The 19,449-nt window shown below is 41.2% G+C and overlaps 1 protein-coding gene and 1 long non-coding RNA gene across 2 annotated transcripts in view; one reads left to right on the forward strand and one right to left on the reverse strand.

The window, feature by feature from the left end:
- LOC137521606 (carbonic anhydrase-related protein 10-like) overlaps positions 1-19,449 on the forward strand; it is a 549,933-nt gene that overhangs the window by 93,019 nt on the left and 437,465 nt on the right. The window lies entirely within an intron of this gene.
- The window catches only part of LOC137521608 (uncharacterized), a 34,929-nt gene continuing 31,630 nt past the window's right edge, over positions 16,151-19,449 (reverse strand). The window contains exon 3 of the long non-coding RNA XR_011022167.1: positions 16,151-16,471. This is a non-coding gene — a long non-coding RNA (uncharacterized lncRNA). The remainder of the gene's footprint in view (positions 16,472-19,449) is intronic.

Raw genomic sequence — 19,449 nt, forward strand, 5'->3', positions numbered from 1 at the left:
CTGAGTGCAGTCAGTTGCCCGTACACATTGCCTGATGAGTGCTAATGACTACATAGAATGCACCTGTGTGTAATCTAATGTCAGTACAAATACAGCTGCTCTGTGACGGCCTCAGAGGTTGTCTAAGAAAATATTGTGAGCAACAACACCATGAAGTCCAAAGAACACACCAGACAGGTCAGATATAAAGTTATTAAGAAATGTAAAGCAGGCTTAGGCTGCAAAAAGATTTCCAAAGCCTTGAACATCCCACAGAGCACTGTTAAAGCAATCATTCAGAAATGGAAGGAGTATGGCACAACTGTAAACCTACCAAGACAAGGCCGTCCACCTAAACTCACAGGCCGAACAAGGAGAGCGCTGATCAGAAATGCAGTCAAGAGGCCCATGATGACTCTGGACGAGCTGCAGAGATCTACAGCTCAGGTGGGGGAATCTGTCTGAGAACTATTAGTCGTGCACTGCACAAAGTTGGCCTTTATGGAAGAGTGGCAAGAAGAAAGCCATTGTTAACAGAAAAACTGTTTGCCAGAAGCTTTGTGGGGGACACAGCAAACATGTGGAAGTAGGTGCTCTGGTCGGATGAGACCAAAATGGAACTTTTTGGCCAAAATGCAAAATGCTATGTGTGGCGGAAAACTAACACTGCACATCACTCTGAACACACCATCCCCACTGTCAAATATGGTGGTAGCAGCATCATGCTCTGGGGGTGCTTCTCTTCAGTAGGGACAGGGAAGCTGGTCAGAGTTGATGGGAAGATGGATGGAGCCAAATACAGGGCAATCTTGGAACAAAATCTCTTGGAGTCTGCAAAAGACTTGAGACTGGGGCGGAGGTTCACCTTCCAGAAGGACAACGACCCTAAACATAAAGCCAGGGCAACAATGGAATGGTTTAAAACAAAACATATCAATGTATTAGAATGGCCCAGTCAAAGTCCAGATCTAAATCCAATCGAGAATTTGTGGCAAGATCTGAAAACTGCTGTTCACAAACGCTGTCCATCTAATCTGACTGAGCTGGAGCTGTTTTGCAAAGAAGAATGGGCAGCACGGTGGCGTAGTGGTTAGCTCTTTCGCCTTGCAGCGCTGGGTCCCTGGTTCGAATCCCAGCCAGGGCACTATCTGCAAAGAGTTTGTATGTTCTTTCCGTATCTGCGTGGGTTTCCTCCGGGCACTCCGGTTTCCTTCCACATTCCAAAAACATTCAGATAAGTTAATTGGCTCCCCCTAAAAAAAAATTGGCCCTAGACTACAGTACTTACACTACATAATATAGACATATGGCAATGGTAGGGATTAGATTGTGAGCTCCTTTGAGGGACAGTTAGTGACAAGACAATATATATATATACACTGTACAGCGCTGCGTAATATGTTGGCGCTATATAAATACTAAATAATAATACAAATAATAATAATGATTTCAGACTCTAGATGTGCAACGCTGGTAGATACATACCCTAAAAGGCTGGCAGCTGTAATTGCAGCAAAAGGTGGTTCTACAAAGTATTGATTCAGGGGGCTGAATAATTACGCACACCCCACTTTGCAGTTATTTTTTTTTAAATGTTTGGAATCATGTATGATTTTTGCTCCACTTCCCACGTGTACACCACTTTGTATTGGTCTTTCACGTGGAATTCCAATAAAATTGATTCATGTTTGTGGCAGTAATGTGACAAAATATTAAAAACTTCAAGGGGGCCGAATACTTTTGCAAGCCACTGTATAACTGAAAGAACAACTGATGAGCAAGGTCCATGTTTTCTTATGGCTCAAGTCGTGATACTATAGTTTAACAGTATGCTGACCAGGAAGCTGTCATGGGATACTGGCCATTCTCAAATTGGAGGATAGAGAATTCCATTGAGCATAGTGGACAAACAGGACACAGGAGAGGGGAAAGAGATTGATGAGTAGATTACATGGGAGGTAAGTATGACATGTGTATGTTTATTCTGACTTTTCATTTTCAGTTCAGGTTTGCTTTCAGCTAAGAAGCAACATGTACTGTTACTGTAGTGAACAGGTAATTTGTGCATAAGAAGCTTTTTATCAACCGTGCTTTTTCCAATAAGGCATAACCCATTATATCCGTGGATCAATGTGTAGAGAATTTTATGTTTCACTTGAATTATTACTAAACCTCCAGTACCTGACCTAACATATCAGCTTGCACCTAAACTTGTTTAATTTCTCAGAAAGTCCGAAGTATCATCTGCCTACATTATCTCCAGTAACTGGAATTACGTTTCCAGAGAATACTTTCGAATGCAAGTTGGAGACCGGATCGTTGTTTTCAATTGACTTTTCTTGTTTCTTACACTTTGATAAATTGGGTCAATTGATTCTTTTTCTCGTTTGATGAATATAACATAAATTGTTGCACTTTCTGACTACAGTGATCATTAGAAAATTAAAAGAGAAATCTAGGATGTGCTAAATAAAACCCGAGTTCTATCGTTTAATGTAGTCAAACTTTGGATTCTGTTTTGCTTTGCTTTTAATATTTGTTGAAATATTGCTGAAAATTGAAATATTGCTGATAATAGAATATTGCTGAAAACCATTTCAAATGTAATCTGTTTCAGCTAAATTATTGTGCTTAAAGATAACACTATTTAGACACAAGATTTGTGCATAAATGACCAGATGTCCAATTAGGTAATTCAAAGGAAACCTGTGAGTATGCAAAACCTATACCCTCCATGCCCCATTGGTGTATAACACTAAAACTCACCTGGTGGTGCCTAACCTTTGCCCCCATGCCCAACACTTAGGTGCAAACCCCCCCCCCCCCCCCCCCCCCGCAATAGCAATAGCTAAGGCCATCTGCTATGCAAATTGTGGGTATAAATAGTATAACTACTCTTAACCAGCTTTTGGCTGGGCTCTCTACTCGTTTGCACATCATTTTGGCATCTGGACTGATCAACTGCCATTGGAATCAGTTACATTGGGCGCAGATCGTGCCTGATAATTTGGGCACCACCATAGGTCACTGTAAAAATTGCAACTATGGCGGCACTGGGAAGGTGATTTAAGACACTGGGTGCTGGAGTTCTGCTGTAGAATAGCTGAACTTTGGCTTCCACAATCAGCAATGGTATTGGCATTTTTTAGCATTGTTAGCAGGGCTGATTTGTTAAGGATTATGGCTATTTTGTAGACGAACTCTGTTTAGCGGCAGGAGTAGTAATTTGCTACAAACTGCGGCTATTGTGTAGCTTAACCCCCATTTAGCGGCAATGGCTGGCCCTGGAGTTAGTAGTGGGGAAAAAGGAGAATATCGGTGATAGCTATGGGGGAAAGTTAGTGTTAGGTGTAGGTAGTGGGGTTAGGGTTAGGCTTAGGTAAGGGATGGGATTAGTGTTAGGTTTAGATGGGGAGGGATAATGTAAGAGTTTGGTTAGGGTAAGTGATAGCAGAATATAAGCAAAGTTACTGAAATTCTATGTATGGTAAAAGGTAGAATAATGGCAAACTTACCAATATTCTACTATTTCCTACATCTCACACCTATTTTAACATGCAGTGCTTTTAAATGTATGAACTGTCATTCAGTATGTGCTATGGAAAATAAAGAAAACCCTGAGAATCACTCATAAGGGGAGGGACTAGTCCAACACTTGACAGATTTTAATTACCTACTGTTACAGCAATATAGTAGTAAACAAATTTATAGTGTATTTTACTCTGTCTAGTGTGTTTACTCTTCTAAGTATGTATTTAAAATTGTACTATGTTTCATCATATCGGTCCTTTAACGAGCGTAGAATTTCACTGTAAACAGTGCTGTAGATTAGATTATTAACCATAATGGTCACATGCCAAGTATCAAAAGGATCGTGAGGACTGAGACTTAAGAAATAGTCCAGAACTGAAACCAAAAGTCTTCATTATGTAGTTTTGGAAAAGCTTAAACATTCATGATATATTAAATTACACAGAGGTTGGCCTGAAGTGGTTAAAGTGGCCTGTTGTACCTCCATGTGAGGTTTGTCAATAATGACAAGCAATTTCTTCAGTCTTTAGAGCTGTCTTTATTGTCCGAGTAACTGTCAATCAAGTCTTTGTAGTTTCCTGATAACCAGTCAGAGGGCTGATCCGAGAAACCAGTTAGGAAATACAGCAATGTTGTGCAGACAATAACTTTCAAGCACAAAAAAGTTCTTAAGAAGAATATGTCACAAATAGTATTCCTCTTCAATGGCAAGTTCAACTAAGTATAATGGAGCTATATTGTAAAATTATTTATATATAGACATTTGTAGAAAAGCACTACTTTAACATAAAAAAATGACTAAATAGGTAATATGGAATTGGGAGACAGGATTTTAAGTGAATGTTATGTCAGGCTTTAATTCCACTTTAAAGAGGAACTCCAGTGAAAATAATTTTATATAAAAAGGTGCTTAATTTTTACAATAATTATGTATACATGATTTAGTCAGAGTTTGCTCATTGTAAAATCTTTCCTCTCCCAGATTCACATTCTGACATGTATTACATGGTGACATTGTTACTGTGGGCAGATTATGTAGCTGTTCTGGCTTTAACAGACAGCTATAAACAGCCATTTCCTGTGTGTGTCATTGTTACATTGTGGCAGTTTGCCCAGAGTACCGTACGGTACCAGAGCCTCTTGTGGGAGGGGTTTCAGCACAAAATCAGTCATACAGCGCCCCCTGATGGTCTGTTTGTGAAAATCATTATATTTTTCATGTAAAAGTGGGTATCAGCTACTGATTGGGATAAAGTTCAATTCTTGGTCGGAGTTTCTCTTTAAAGTGTCATGTAGCTCAAATTTAAACATTAAACACGGCAACAAATTAATACAAAACATAAAAATGCCACTTGAAAGCCTATTTACACTTCACTGAAGCTAAAGGTTCCCATACACCTAGTGATATAGTCAGTCCAAGATTTCCCAGCATGTTCAATAAATACATTCAACCAATTTAGGACTGACATTGGTCAAATCATTGATCAGGCATGCTTGTTGCGGCACTTATTTTCATTCGATTTGATAATAATTAGCAAATTGGACAGTACAATCACCAGATGGCCACTGTAACTGATAACATTGCTGGTTTGCAGAACAAACCATCAGATTGTCTTGTAATGAACTAATTTCTGAGCAAACAAAGCAAAGAGAGTGTTCTGCCTCCCCCTGGATACAGCAGAAGCTCTTCTGCATTGTTTACACAGGGAACTTAGGTACACTTCAACACAATCTGTAATCTCAATTAGTGTCTAAGTAAAGTAGAAGTTTGAATTATTAACTTTTCAGAAACTTGGAAACCAATAGTATGTTTTTTTCCCCCTATAAATTGTATGCTGTGTTTAAAGGGGTTCTCTTGACTATTTAAAAAAAAACATCGGGAGCTTATTGCGCATGTGCAGTACGAAGTTTTCTTGTACACTGCCTGCGCAGTAAGCTCCTGATGACATGCACGGGAGGGAGCACGCGCACGACCACAGCTAGTTAGACGAATAATTAGCCCGTTTCCGGCAGCGGGGAACGCAGCATCGGAGGAGGGCGGCGCGAGACATTCCAGCTGCAGGGGGCTGATAGAGGTCCCTGGTAAGTGGCAGTTTTTGTTTTTTTCACATAGCCAAGAGAACCCGTTTAGTCCTATAGACCATAAATTAATGTTTCATACTACTTGTATTGCTGTGGGGTCCAGAAGCCCCTGTCACAGCATTCTACATCTTGCTAAAGAGGGCATTCATCCTTTAGCTGTCCTCTCTCCTTACCTATCAGAGTGACCCAGATTCCCAAATCTACACACTTTTAGCTAATAAATGTAATGATTAAAATAATGATATAGTCTACTAGTATGTAGGTAACAGCAGAATACACAGCAGCAATAAAGATTAACAACTAATGCATATTCACGCACATATGTATAACCACAGGCAAGTGGTATAAGCTCAGACAAGCACATACACTGAACAAGAAGAAAAAAAAGAAAGAAAGCTGGGTAGGATTTGTAATTTAGCCAATTTATTACACTCATAAAACTCATCCACGATCAGAAATTGTATAATGCGTCTTGCATTGCACCTCCAGGTTTAAATGTGATTAAGCCCCATTTATTTTGACACATTAATATAGTGTTTCGGCGACTGACTGATCCAAATAGTTACTTTCTGTCAGCGAGGAGATGACAGCTCTCGCTGGAACTGAAGTGGAAGAATTAAGACTATGCACAAATATTCTAAGAAATGTCATAAATACAGTTTTATCTCTCTTTTTATGACTATCACCACTCCGGAAAAAAAATAAAATAAAAACCTGCCAAATGCTCAGAAGGAAGGAGAGCCATGCGTTGTATAGTAAATAAAATGCTGAACTTGCTGGAAGTGCAGCTGAAGCCTAAAATAAACAATGCCATTTGGAAAGCAACTTATATATTTACAAGATGTATTATGCACTGCAACCCATTCTCCATCTATCTCTGAGCAATTAAAGCCATTTTTTATTTCCTATTCTATAATTTCTTTATTTTTTACTCCATGATTGAGGAGGGGAAAAAACCTGGCAGGTGGGCACACGTAGAGCAATTAACATTACTTTTTACCATCTGTCTTTCGGAATATTACCGGCAAGGGAGAATGTAAATACAATACACTGAAGGATTCTGAAGCCAAGGATTTATGAACTGGGATGTGCCAGCCTGAGTTGATTGCTTAAATAATGTTGAAGTAGCGCTAGATCTGCTGGCATTACACAAAACATTGCTCTGGCTGTGAGGCTTAAAATTACCCACTAGGCTAGTAATTGGCACACATATGGGGTATTGGTGAAATCCTCACCTGATCAATATACACTTGGCTAAGACAGGAGGTTTGCTACATAATGACCATGCTAACACATGTACGGTGTGCTGTTAGTGCACATGCAATTCCCCATCCCCCTCCACTTCCATGCCCTCCCCACCGCCATCACTTGAAAAATATTTAGAAATGTCAAGCTAAGCTCCTTTAGTTTAGTATTGTAAATATGTGAAACCACTTTACTAAAAGCCATGTTAAGATGTTAGGTTGGGTTAAAGCAAACTTGAAGCAAAAAAAACCCTTATGATATAATGACTTGTATGTTCAGTACAGATAATGAATAGAACATTAGGAGCAAGGAAAAGAGTCACATATTATTATTTTTAGTTAGGTATATAGCTTTTTTTGTTTGTTAATAACATTGCATCATTCTGTCACAGTTGCAGTTTTAAAACCCCACTGTGTCTTCTGAGTGATCAAACAAGGCAGAAATAATGACCCGTTGATCTTTCTTGCAGTAAAACCTTATCTCAAGTTGTCTCTCATGGTCTCTTGGCTCTTTAAGTGCTTCAAAAACAGGACTATATTCGACCCAGTAAGTCGAATTGCTGAGAAAAGCTCTTTTGCATAAATAACAACTAAAATTTGTTAACTCTTCCTGTACTGGAAAACCATCAGACTTTTTTCTTTGCTTATAATATCCTATTTCTTAGCTGTACTACACATACAATTCATTATCCCATACGTTTATTTTAGCTTCAGGTTTGCTTTAACTAGTTTGTGTGTCTGTAGAGTTGATCAAATATATATATATATATATGTGTGTTCTGACACTTCTTTACTACCTGAAGACCGCTCCACCCCCATGGGCGTGGTCGCAGCGGCAGCCCCAGGACCGCCTAACGCCAATTGGTGTCAAGTCATTGGGCTGCAGTTTGAGATCGCGCACAGGCTGCACACGCATCTCCTGCTTGGGGGGCGGAGCTCTGCCCCGCCTTCAGTCTCCGAGCTGCAATCGCCGCTCGAGAGACAGTTAGACGGCGGTTTCGCCATCTAATTACATTGTACAGTGCTGTGATCAGCAGCAGCGCTGTACTGGGGACAGCCGTGTGACATGGCTGTCCCCCTGAAGCACAAGTGAGCGATCGGCAGTAATAGGTTGTAGCCTATCACAGCCGATTGCTGTGATAGGCTGGCCGGGTAAGGAAGGGGGGGAAATAGAAAAAAAAACATATTTATTTATTTTAAAAAAAGACAATAAATATTTGTAAAAAAAAATTAACAACTGGGAGGCGATCAGACCCCACCAACAGAGAGCTCTGCTGGTGGGGAGAAAAGGGGGGGGGAGTCACTCGTGTGCTGTGTTCTGCGGCCCTGCAGCTTGGCCTTAAAGCTGCAGTGGCCAATTAAACATAAAACAGCCTGGTCTTTAGGGGGGTTTAGCACTGTGGTCCTGAAGTGGTTAAATTACTTTACTGGGTTTTTCTGATCTCTGGCCATTTAAAGACTTTAATTTGAGAAATCTAGAAACTACCAGTATATGTCATTTTGGGCATTTAGGCATGAAAAAAGCCTCTGCGTAAAATATGTATTTTTGTAGGAAAATTTCACCCTTGATCCTCCTCTACCATGCCACTGTCTGGGTTTTTGTACACCTTTATAAAAGAAATTGTGGTTGCAGCAACGCCCAGCATGGTGGCGTAGTGGTTAGCACTCTCACCATGCAGCGCTGGGTCCCCGGTTCCAGCCAGGGTACTATCTGCATGGAGTTTGTTCTCACCATGTGTGCGTGGGTTTCCTTCAGGCACTTCGGTTTCCCCCCACATCCCAAAAACATACAGATAAGTTAACTGACTTCCCCCTAAATTGGCCCTAGACTATGATACATACACTACACGATACATACATAGACATATGACTATGCTAGAGATTAAAATGTGAGCCCCTCTGAGGGACAGCTGAAGGGGCACTATGGTGAAAATTTGTAAAATTTAACCACTTCAGGATTCTGCGTACGCTTAACTACGCCCCTGAATCCTGAAGTGGTTTCCATGGGGCCGTTCCATGTCAGTTCACGGAGGGTGTCTCCGTGAACACCCTGCGAGCCGCCGATCGCAGCTCGCAGGGTAAATGTAAACACGCGGGGAAGATCTTCCCCGGTGTTTACATATATACGGCGCTGCGCAGCAGCAGCGCCGTAGAGGAGATCAGCGATCCCCGGCCTCTGATTGGCCGGGGATCGCCGGCATCTGATAGGCTAAAGCCTATCCTATCCGGCGCAGGACGGCTTTCCGTCCTGCGCCGCACACAGGGGACGGGAGAGGGAGGGAAGGAGGCAGAGGGAGGACTAGTGCTGCGGAGGGGGGCTTTGAGGAGCCCCCACCCCCCCGCTAGGCACAGCAGCGCGGCGGCGATCAGACCCCCCCAGCAGGACATCCCCCTAGTGGGGAAAAAAGGGGGGAGGTCTGATCGCCCTGCCTGATTTCTGATCTGTGCTGCGGGCTGAAGAGCCCCCGCAGCACAGATCAGCCAAACCACCCGGTATCCGGAAGTGGTTAAAATATGTGTAAACATAAACAAATAACAAGTACGTTTTTTCCAGAATAAAATGAGCCATAAATTCCTTTTCTCCTATCATATGTTGCTGTCACTTACAGTAAGTAGTAGAAATCTGACAGAAGCGACAGGTTTTGGACCAGTCCATCTCTTCATGGGGGAATTCTCAGGGATTTATTTATTTTCAAAAGCACTTAGTGAATGGCAGTTCCTCTGTCCAGCTGCCAAAAAAACTGTGCAGCAGGCAGGGAAGCTGGCCAGCATCATGGTTTAAATCCTTTTTCGGCAACATCTTTATAAAGAATAAAAGCCTTGCTGAGAATCCCATATGAAGAGATAAACTAGTCCAAAACCTGTCACGTCTGTCAGATTTCTCCTATCTACTGTAAGTGACAGCAACATAGCAGAAAAGTAATTTATGGCTCATTTTACTCTGGAAAAAACTTACTTCTTATTTGTGTATGCTTGCACATATTTTAAATTTTACAATTTTTAGCCATAGTGCCCCTTCAAGGTACACGACAATATACAATATACAGCACTATATAAATACTAACACACAGATATATATATAATTTGTGTTTGCTTCACTTAACGTATACTATTGATCTTTTTGCTTACTTTTCACATGCATGCAGCCAGTGTATTTGCTTATACATCATTCTAAAGTGTTGATTAGAAAATGCATGAGGCCAGTTATGGTTATGTAGTTATCAATTAAATTTCAGGAAATGGCATCTTACTTCGATTTGCAATCTGCCGCCGAGTTCTGTTTACTCATTGGAGGGCTGTATATATGACACGTAGATATATTGTTTTATATATTTTTATTGATCTGGCGTAAATGGATTGTGGACCTTTAAGGTGTAATGCATATTTTATATGGTAATATACAACTTCACTAAGATTTCAGTAAAAATTAAAGTAAGCCTGTCATGTAAGACATATGGAGGCTGCCACGGTTACCCTACCTCATAAGGAAACTAGTGTCCGGATTGTAAAAATAATATTCTAGCCATAATGCTTGCTAAATCACAGAAACAAATACACTGGTGTTTAAACTTTCCTATAACTTTCCTTAGTGAGCAGGGTAATTTCTGGACCTTTAGTTGCCTTAGGCAAGGCATCTTTTGTCTCCATTAGTCTTGGGAATAGAAAGATCATTGCCTTTATTAATTAATTTATTTTGCAGGCACCAGTAACACATTGATAGGTTATTATAAACATAAATAATGTTGTTTCTATGAAGGATACACAAATGATACTTCACCAGCCCAAACTCAGAGAGCCCGCATTTACTATGAGTCTGGTTTCACACTGCTAACCGATGTCCAGGGTTGCACCACATCGCACCGCCAAAAACAAGCCTTCAGGCATTACCGCACGAATCAACGGTAATGTAGGTATGCACACACCAGGCCAGGCTGAACCCAGGTCACTGCAGCGCACCAATGTGAAAGGACCCTGGGGAAGGGGGGTGTAGCCATTTTATAAAACATTATGGGCCCAATCCAATTCACTTTTTCTCCTATGCTTTCTACTAGGTGATATTTTTACATGATAAATAAAATGCCTTTTCAGCCACCAGCAACCAAGAAAATAATTTTGACAGTATTTTTCACCTACATTTTGGCACTTTATTAATTGCAGAGTGATGAAAAGTTATGTTAAACAGAAGATGTAAAAATTGCAGGAATTGAACAGAGGCGCTGACAGGATAAAATATGCTAAAAACGTTAAAATTTCTGAGGAGGCAGTGGTAGACTTACCTCCTCAAAGCAGACATGAAACTGTCAATTTTCAAAGGTTTAGATTTATGAATATACTCCAAAAAAACAGTTGCAACACGTTTTGCAGGTGTGGCCCCGCTTCATCAGGCAATAGGGGATGGAGCATGGGGCAACAAGTGTCTATGTCTCAGCCTAGCGCCTCTATCAGATGCACTAGGCTGTCAGAGTGTCTTCTTAATCCTGAGTGGGGACAGGTCTTAATCGTTCCACCTGCATTTACAGTGGTAACCCTGGTTTGTGACTATCATTTACTTACTTACACTATCCATCAAATCCAATACATACTACACTATATTAGGCTCTCGGTGTTTCTCTTTTTGTGTTTAGAAGATGTAAAAAGATCTCCTAGGAGAAAACTTAGGAGAAAAAGTGAATTGGATATGGCCCGATATTGGTTATGTACAGCCTGGGTCTCCACAGGTTGGACTATTGATCTGAAAATCCAGAAGAGTTGCAACAATTAATACATTTTCAGGGGATCGTTTGAAAAAGGGCGCCCAAGCTGTCTGTATGAAAAGGGCGCCGCCATAGACATCAATGTTATTTCTGGAAATATGGGCTACAAGGTGTAGAAAAGGGCGCCCGAGTTTTGATATAGGCTACAAGCGGCTCCCCTTTGTAGCCCATATTTTTTCGGCTACAAGGTTTTCGGCTACAAGCGGGCTCCCCTTTGTAGCCCGTATTTTTTTCGGCTACAAGGTTTTCGGCTACAGTAAGGTGCCCCTTTGTAGCCCATATTATTGCCTTTTTTTTTTAGCCTAAGTTTTTATATGGGCTACAAGTGCTGGAAGCCGAATTATTTCATTCCCCCACTATCCATGGCGGCCTGGAGGGGGAATAGTAATTAACACATCCCGGAGTATTTTTGTACCCGAAGTTTTTATATGGGCTACAAGCACTGTAAGCCGAATTATTTCATTCCCTCACTATCCATGGTGGCCTGGAGGGGGAATAGTAATTAACACATCCCGGAGTTTTTTTGTAGCCGAAGTTTTTATATGGGCTACACCAGGCGCCTTTTTTGTAGCCGAAGTTTATATGGGCTACACCAGGCGCCCTTTTTTACCGGCGCCCTTTTCATGTAGACCCATTTACAGCATACTTAGCACATTAACAGCACCAGCCATATCATTGATATGCTATTCTGACCTTCTTTGTTAAACTAATCAGCAATGCCCATTTAGTAGTTAAAATGAACTATCACCACTTTCTTAATGGACCAGTTTTATATTACAATTTCATAAAGTATAGTATACTAGGAGATGGGCTAGTCCAAAACCTGTCAGTTCTGTCAGATTTCTACTACGTATTGTAAGTGACATCAACATCTGAGAAAAGCAGTTTATGGCTCATCTTACTTTAGAAGTGCTCTCCTTTATTGTATATGTTTACATCTATGCCATATTTCAAGATTTTTGTGATCGTGGTCCTTTAACCTCCCTGGCGGTAAGCCTTTGCTAGCTGCGTGCAGTGCCCGATCGCCGCCGCTACCCGCTGATCCGCCGCTATACGCGTCGCCGAAGCCGCCCCCCGTCCCCGTGTGCTGCCTGGCCAATCAGTGCCAGGCAGCGCTGTGTAGTGGATCGGAGTCCCCTTTGACGTCACAACGTCGATGACATCGCCATGGCGATGGGGGAAGCCCTCCAGGAGATCCCGTTCTTTGAAGGGGCTGGGGGGATGCCGCTGAGCAGCGGCTATCATGTAGCGAGACCTCGTCTCACTACATGAAGGAAAAAATTTTTTTTTTTAAAAACGTATTTGCTGCCCCCTGGCGGATTTTGACAAACCGCCAGGAGGGTTAATATGGTACAATAACAACATGACTTTTTTTACCAGCAATACATGTGATGTGATAGCAATTCTTTTCAACAAAGATTAATTCGCTTTAAATGATCCATAGATTTAAAGTATGGTTGTGGCGCACTGATCACATGCAGCCTTGTGACTTTGAACATTTATAAATGTGCTTAGAGGAACGCCACAAGTACCCAGCAACTCTCTTCATCAGCTACAAGCAGGTGACCTGTATGCATTTTTATTGCTGGTCCCTGGGACAGTGTACAGCACAGCAGCTGGGAGCTGTATTCTGCAGCTGATCACTGTCTCTCCAGGCACTCTCCACTATTGCTGGCATGGCCAGGGAGTCCCTGGCACTACTTCTTCATTTCAATGATGATACCTCATCATATGAGGAGCAGAACCCACAAGATCACAATTTAATGGGATCTTTTTATTATATTACTCAGGGCAGTTCTTACATCTTTAATCGGTTGACTGAAGATTGCCTGAAGAGCTGCAAACAGCAACAAACAAGCTTTGAGCATGAGTAAAGAAAGCAAAAAGCTGTTTTCGCAGTGAATGTTAAATATGCCCCTTAAATCTATAAGAAGATACAAACACTGTAGCTGTGCTCATCCTACACAGACCATAAATGGGGGAAAGGAAGGTGCAAATCAAATCAAGTGCAAATCAGTATTGACTCTTGCTAACACTCGCTTGCAACACATAACACACTGCAATCAACACTGCCAATATGGAGGCTCTTCATTTAAAAAAAAAATTGCAGCATTCTCACATTAAAGGGAACCTAAATTGAGAAGGATATGGATGTTTCATTTTAAAATAATACCAGTTGACTGACTCTCCTGCTGATCATGTGTATCTAATACTTTTAGCCACAACCCCTCAACAAGCATGCAGATCAGGTGCTCTAACTGAAGTCAGACTGGATTAGCTCCATGCTTTTTTCAGGTGTGTGATTCAGCAACTACTGCAGCCAAAGAGATCAGCAGGGTTGCCAGGTAACTGCTATTGTTTAAAAGGAAACATTCATATCCCTCTCAGTTAAGGTTCCCTTTAACCACTTGCCGACCGCCCCCCAGTGGCACTTTTTCACAAAGTGTCATTTTCCACTAACTTGTGACAAAAAATAAAATCTTCTATGAACGCACCATACCCCTAACGGAATACCTTGGGGTGTCCTCTTTCTAAAATGGGGACACTTGTGGGGTTCCTAAACTGCCCTGGCATTTTAGGGGCCCTAAACCGTGAGGAGTAGTCTAGAAACCAAATGACCTGTGAAATCCTAAAGGTACTCATATGACTTTGGGACCCTTAGCGCACCTAGGCTGCAAAAAAGTGTCACACATGTGGTATCGCCATACTCAGGAGAAATTGTATAATGTGTTTTGTGGTGTATTTTTACACATACCTATTCTGGGTAGGAGCTGTGATTTTGCAAAAAAATAATTATGGTCCATTTTTCGCAGGGGGTTGAGTGATTACCTGCCTGGAGGGATTCCGCCAGGGCAGGAAAGTATTTAACCCCATGACACTCCCTCCCCCCCAACCACCCCATCTGTCCTCATTTAGACAGGCTCTATCATTTTTGACTTGGGTACTCTCCAAGTTTAATGCCTATAGCAATGCCCAAACTTCCGCTGTGCTCAATATTTTTTGTGGCCGCTCTTGCAATTTTCAGAAAAAATATAATAGTGTATGGTGGATTTGTTTGATTTTTCAAAAAATCCATCAAAAAAATGTATTGACTTTAAAATATCTTAAGAAAATATTGTATGGCATGTGGCCACATTTGATAAATCCGTTCTTCTGTTATCTCTGCTTATTCTATGTGTAGTGAGAGACAAAACCAGTCAGAGTACTGAAATACTTTACAGAGTAATGTATTTACCTATATAGGACAACCTCTGTGAGAACTGACCTACACCTACTTATTGTGAAACGAAAGTACTAAGCCCAGTTTGTAAAGAACACATTCATGTTTTATATCGCAGAAATTAGGGCAAACAGGAAATAGGTTAAATCATATCTGAGCGATAAAAAGGCAGCTGATTAAAACAAACAAATGCTCAGTTTTCACAATATCGCACTTTCACTGAATAATCAATATAAATAAAATTGTTTACTTTTCAAAAGAAGCCATGTCTGTTGTCACATGTTAATTGTAAATTGCTAGATCTTCCCGTGGCAGTTAACTCAGAATTGATCACAGGTCATCAGTGTGATGGAGGATAATACAATGCGGTCTTAAAGGGTACACAAGGCTACATGTGACATGGTGAAATAAACATGTGTATGTACAGTGCAAAACATATTAATAACCAGGTCATTTCTCGTTTGTTATTTTGCTGCCTGAAAGAATACTTTTTAGGCATGAAAGTGACAGCTTCTGTCTTGCTGGTAACTTATCGGCAATATAGTAAACCTTACTGATAAGCAAATTACAGCCATAAAAGTTTTCCTGGCAGAATACATCTTCTGAGGGCGGGGAGAGATAGAAAACTGTAAAAAATTCAAGTATTTTAACTTTGGGGCACTTAATAGACTGCCATTCATCAGAGACAAAGAAAAGTTTAAACATAAAATAAAACCATGGGATAACTAAAAAAGGGTCATTTTTAGGAGTAGGTGAATAAATACAATTGTTTAACTCATCAGTTCATTTTCACCTCTGGTTTACTTTAAGGCCCCATTCACACTTGCGGTTCGAGTCCGCAAGTGTCCGGGGGTCCGGGTCCGGGGGCCGCAAAGAGACTGTACGGGTCTCTGCCGTGGCCACAAGTTGCCACCAGTTGCGGATCCGGAATATATCAGTTCCGGCTACAATAAAGTAGCCAGAACTAGATACATTGCAGTGCCAGAAAGGCACCGCAAAGATGGGGGATACCGGCGTGTAGTCCAGGCCCCCCAAGTGGCATAGGACTGGTGCTGGAAGCATCCGGTCCTATTGCCAGTGTGATGAGAAACATCCGTTTCTCATTGCACAGCATGGCCGCATGTTCGGGTCAGGATCCGGCCCGGGTGCGTGTGCCGGATGACCGGACCCGAAAAATAGCGCATGTTGGAAAAGTGTCCGGAGTCCGGATCCGGCTCCGTTCTGTACGGAACGTACGCATGTGAACGTCTGCATAGACTTTGCATTGCTATGCGGAACGTACGTTCCGTTTGTACAGTATACGGTCCGGATCCGATCAGGCGGATCCGGACAGCGAACGCTAATGTGAACCAGGCCTAAGACAACAGCTTTATACAACTCTACTGATACTCACAGATTTATCAAGGGTATGGTATGGCACAGCATGGCTTGTGCCAGATCATCGGGGACACAGACTATCTGCTGCAGCACAGGCTATGAATGCTGTCTGTGTGGAAGAGTACTGGGACATGTAACTGCTGTCATCACTTCCCCACAATCTTCCCAAGAGTGCCCGCAGTGTCCCACACTTTAAAGGTCCCGGTGAAGTTGCATAGTCGCGATCGTCGCAATGCATGTCTGGAGATGTAATCCATGGATTTCAGTACACAATCGGCCTTACACTGCAATAGGAACACAAGACAATGACTGGCTATGGTAGGGAATTAGGGATTGGATTGTGAACTCTTCTGAGGGACAGTTAGAGACAAGGCTATATACATCATATGCAAAAGTGCTGCAGAAGATGTTGAGGCCACATAAGTAATAATAATAATAATAATAACAATAAAGCAAATCTCAATGGCAAATAAACTTATGAGGCATTTAATCGTAGTGTAGTAGCAATATTATATAGAACCTTCTGAGGTCTCATATTCCTTATAAATTATAAATTACTTTTCTTCTATGTTGCTGTCACTTACGGTAAGTATTAGAAATCTGACAGAACTGACAGGTTTTGAACTAACCCGTCTCCTCATAGGGGATTCTCTGCCAAAACTGCCAAAAAAGCATGTAGCGAACACGGAGGGTGGCCAGCATCTTTGTATAAATATTTTTCAAGGAGTGTCTTTATAAAGAATAAAAGGTATGCTGAGAATCCCCTATGGAGAGATGGACTAGCCCAAAACCTGTCGGTAATGTCAGATTTCTACTACCTACTGCAAGTAACAGCAACATAGGAGAAAATAAATGTATGGCTCATTTTACTCTGGAAGAAACATGCTGCTTATTTGTATGTGTTTACATATATTTTAAATGTTAAGATTTTCAGGACAGTGGTCCTTTAATAACAAAAAAAATAGTACATTTTTTTCAACATCGAGAAAAGAAAGTTTATTCTGCTAAATCTATTCTGCGTGGAATTTCAATTCACTCCTAGTTCTTGTTTTGCAATATTTGATCTATCACTTCATCACCTCTGTAAAGTAGATCTGTCATTTTACCTGGATAGCAGTTAGCATGGTCTACCACTGCACAATATTTGATTGTATTTGGCAGTGTAAACATCAGCATACAGGTTCTGACGCTGCCGGTATATTCCATTATGGTTGCAGAGTAAGCTGTATAACCCTACGCACCTACCAGACCATGGCCCAGGCCAGTGGGTAATTGAAGGTCGTCAACCAGGGATGAGCCAGTCCAGAAATGCAATTACCATATAAATAATTGTATTATGACTTTCAGGAGTCCTTCAGGCCTGATAGCAACAGATTTTGATAGGAATGATAGAATCACTTTAATCCAATCTATGCTATTTCCAAACATTTGCAGTTAATTCAATTCCTGATTGTGAGCTTAGATCTGGAGTCTGGTATCATAGGTTCAAAAATATAATTTATATCTACACATATTTAGACAATTTCTATTTAAGATTTAACTCCAGACATATTTTGTAAGTATTCGTTGTGTAGCATATTTAATAGCCTTTCTTAAAAGATCTCTAATGTTTGAGACACCGCCAGCAATTTCTTAAAATAATGAAGAAATGTAGCTTACATTGTATTACTTTATAGCTGAGATTACAGTATATTGTTGAAGGTACATGGCTGGATGGCTGCATCCTGTAGTATCCTGGGTAATTTTGTACAATCAAGATAGGATCCTTAGTGGGCACCTTTAGTAGGATAAGTGGAACAGAGGAAAGACCGGAGCTAAAATGTATTGACTAGAGATAGGAGATTAGGGGTAAGTCTCAGGAAGTAGTTCACCTTGAAGCAGAGCAGGATCATCCATCGGGCAACCTAGGCAGGTGCTTGGGACCCAGTGGACATCAAATGTCCCACCTGTCACCTTCTTCAACTTCTCTCCACTTCAGCTTACTAAAAGAACAACAAGTGGGGGCCCAAGATCTACTATCTTGCCTAGGGCCCCATTACATTGTAATCCATCTCTGCCTTCGAGGGACGTTAGGCATACAGTAGGTGCTGGAGGAGAATTATGTTGAGGGGAAGTTAGAGTTAGGTACCAGGAAGAGTTTATATTAAGAGTTAAAGCCAGGGTTAGATGCAAGAAAGGGGATTTGCATGTGTGTGTATGTGTGTGTGTGTGGGGGAGAGACATTAGAAAGGAGAACTGCATAAATTAGAGGCCAAAGCGTAGAAAAAAACTTCCAAAAGAAATGTCGCAAAGCTGACAGAAGAATATTAATTATTGGGGATAACGATATTCTGGAGCCCTTCCCCTAAAGTACATGGCACCAGAATGATCTTAACCAGGCGGTTCCTGGTTACAGCAGACCTCTAGATTTCTCTGATTGAAATGCCGGTCCTTGATTTATTTACTTACTAGTTTAAACTTTTAGATAGCACGTTGGATGAGTGGTTACCACTCTTGCGTTGCAACTCGATTGTCCCCTCAATGTCCTGATTTTGAACTCCCACAGAGGACATTATCTGCGTGAAGTTTGTATGTGATCACAGTGGTTGCATGAGTTCATAAGACCACTATAAAAATAGGCACCATGGCGAAGCTAAGGAACTTTGAGCCCCAGTGCAAGTTTTACATTAGCCCCCCCCCCCCCCCCCCAAGCATTCTATACAAAACAATTCTTTTGGCGCAACACAACCAGCCAAGGACATCCAGAGTATGGGCCCTGACACACTGCAGAGCATTTTACAGGTTCCATTTTTCGGTTTTAAAAAATGGTTTCATTGACTTACATTAAAATTGTGTGATCACAGTGTCTGCATGAGTTTATAAGACATCCAGAGTATGCATTAAAATTGGGGTGAAATGCTGCAAAATAGCCACGATCTCAATAAAAAAAAAAATCTGATTGCGGATATTACGGCGATTTTAATGCAAGCCAATGAAGGAAATTTTTAAGAAACAAAAACGACCCAAAAACACTCTCGGGTGTGTCAGGGGTCAAACAGAGGTGTAAGCAATTTAAAAAAAATCTGATTGCAGATTTTACCGCGATTTCAATGCAAGCCAATGGAGGAATTTTTTATGAAACGAAAACAACCTAGAAAAATGCTCTCAAGTGTGTCAGGGCTCAAACAGTGGTGTAAGCTGAGGAGGGGAACAGTTCATTAATGATTATCATACAGAAGCATATATGGAAGTGATCATGACCAGCATAGCACCATTGAAGAGC

The sequence above is a fragment of the Hyperolius riggenbachi genome, chromosome 6, assembly GCF_040937935.1.
Source record: "Hyperolius riggenbachi isolate aHypRig1 chromosome 6, aHypRig1.pri, whole genome shotgun sequence".
NCBI lineage: Eukaryota > Metazoa > Chordata > Amphibia > Anura > Hyperoliidae > Hyperolius > Hyperolius riggenbachi.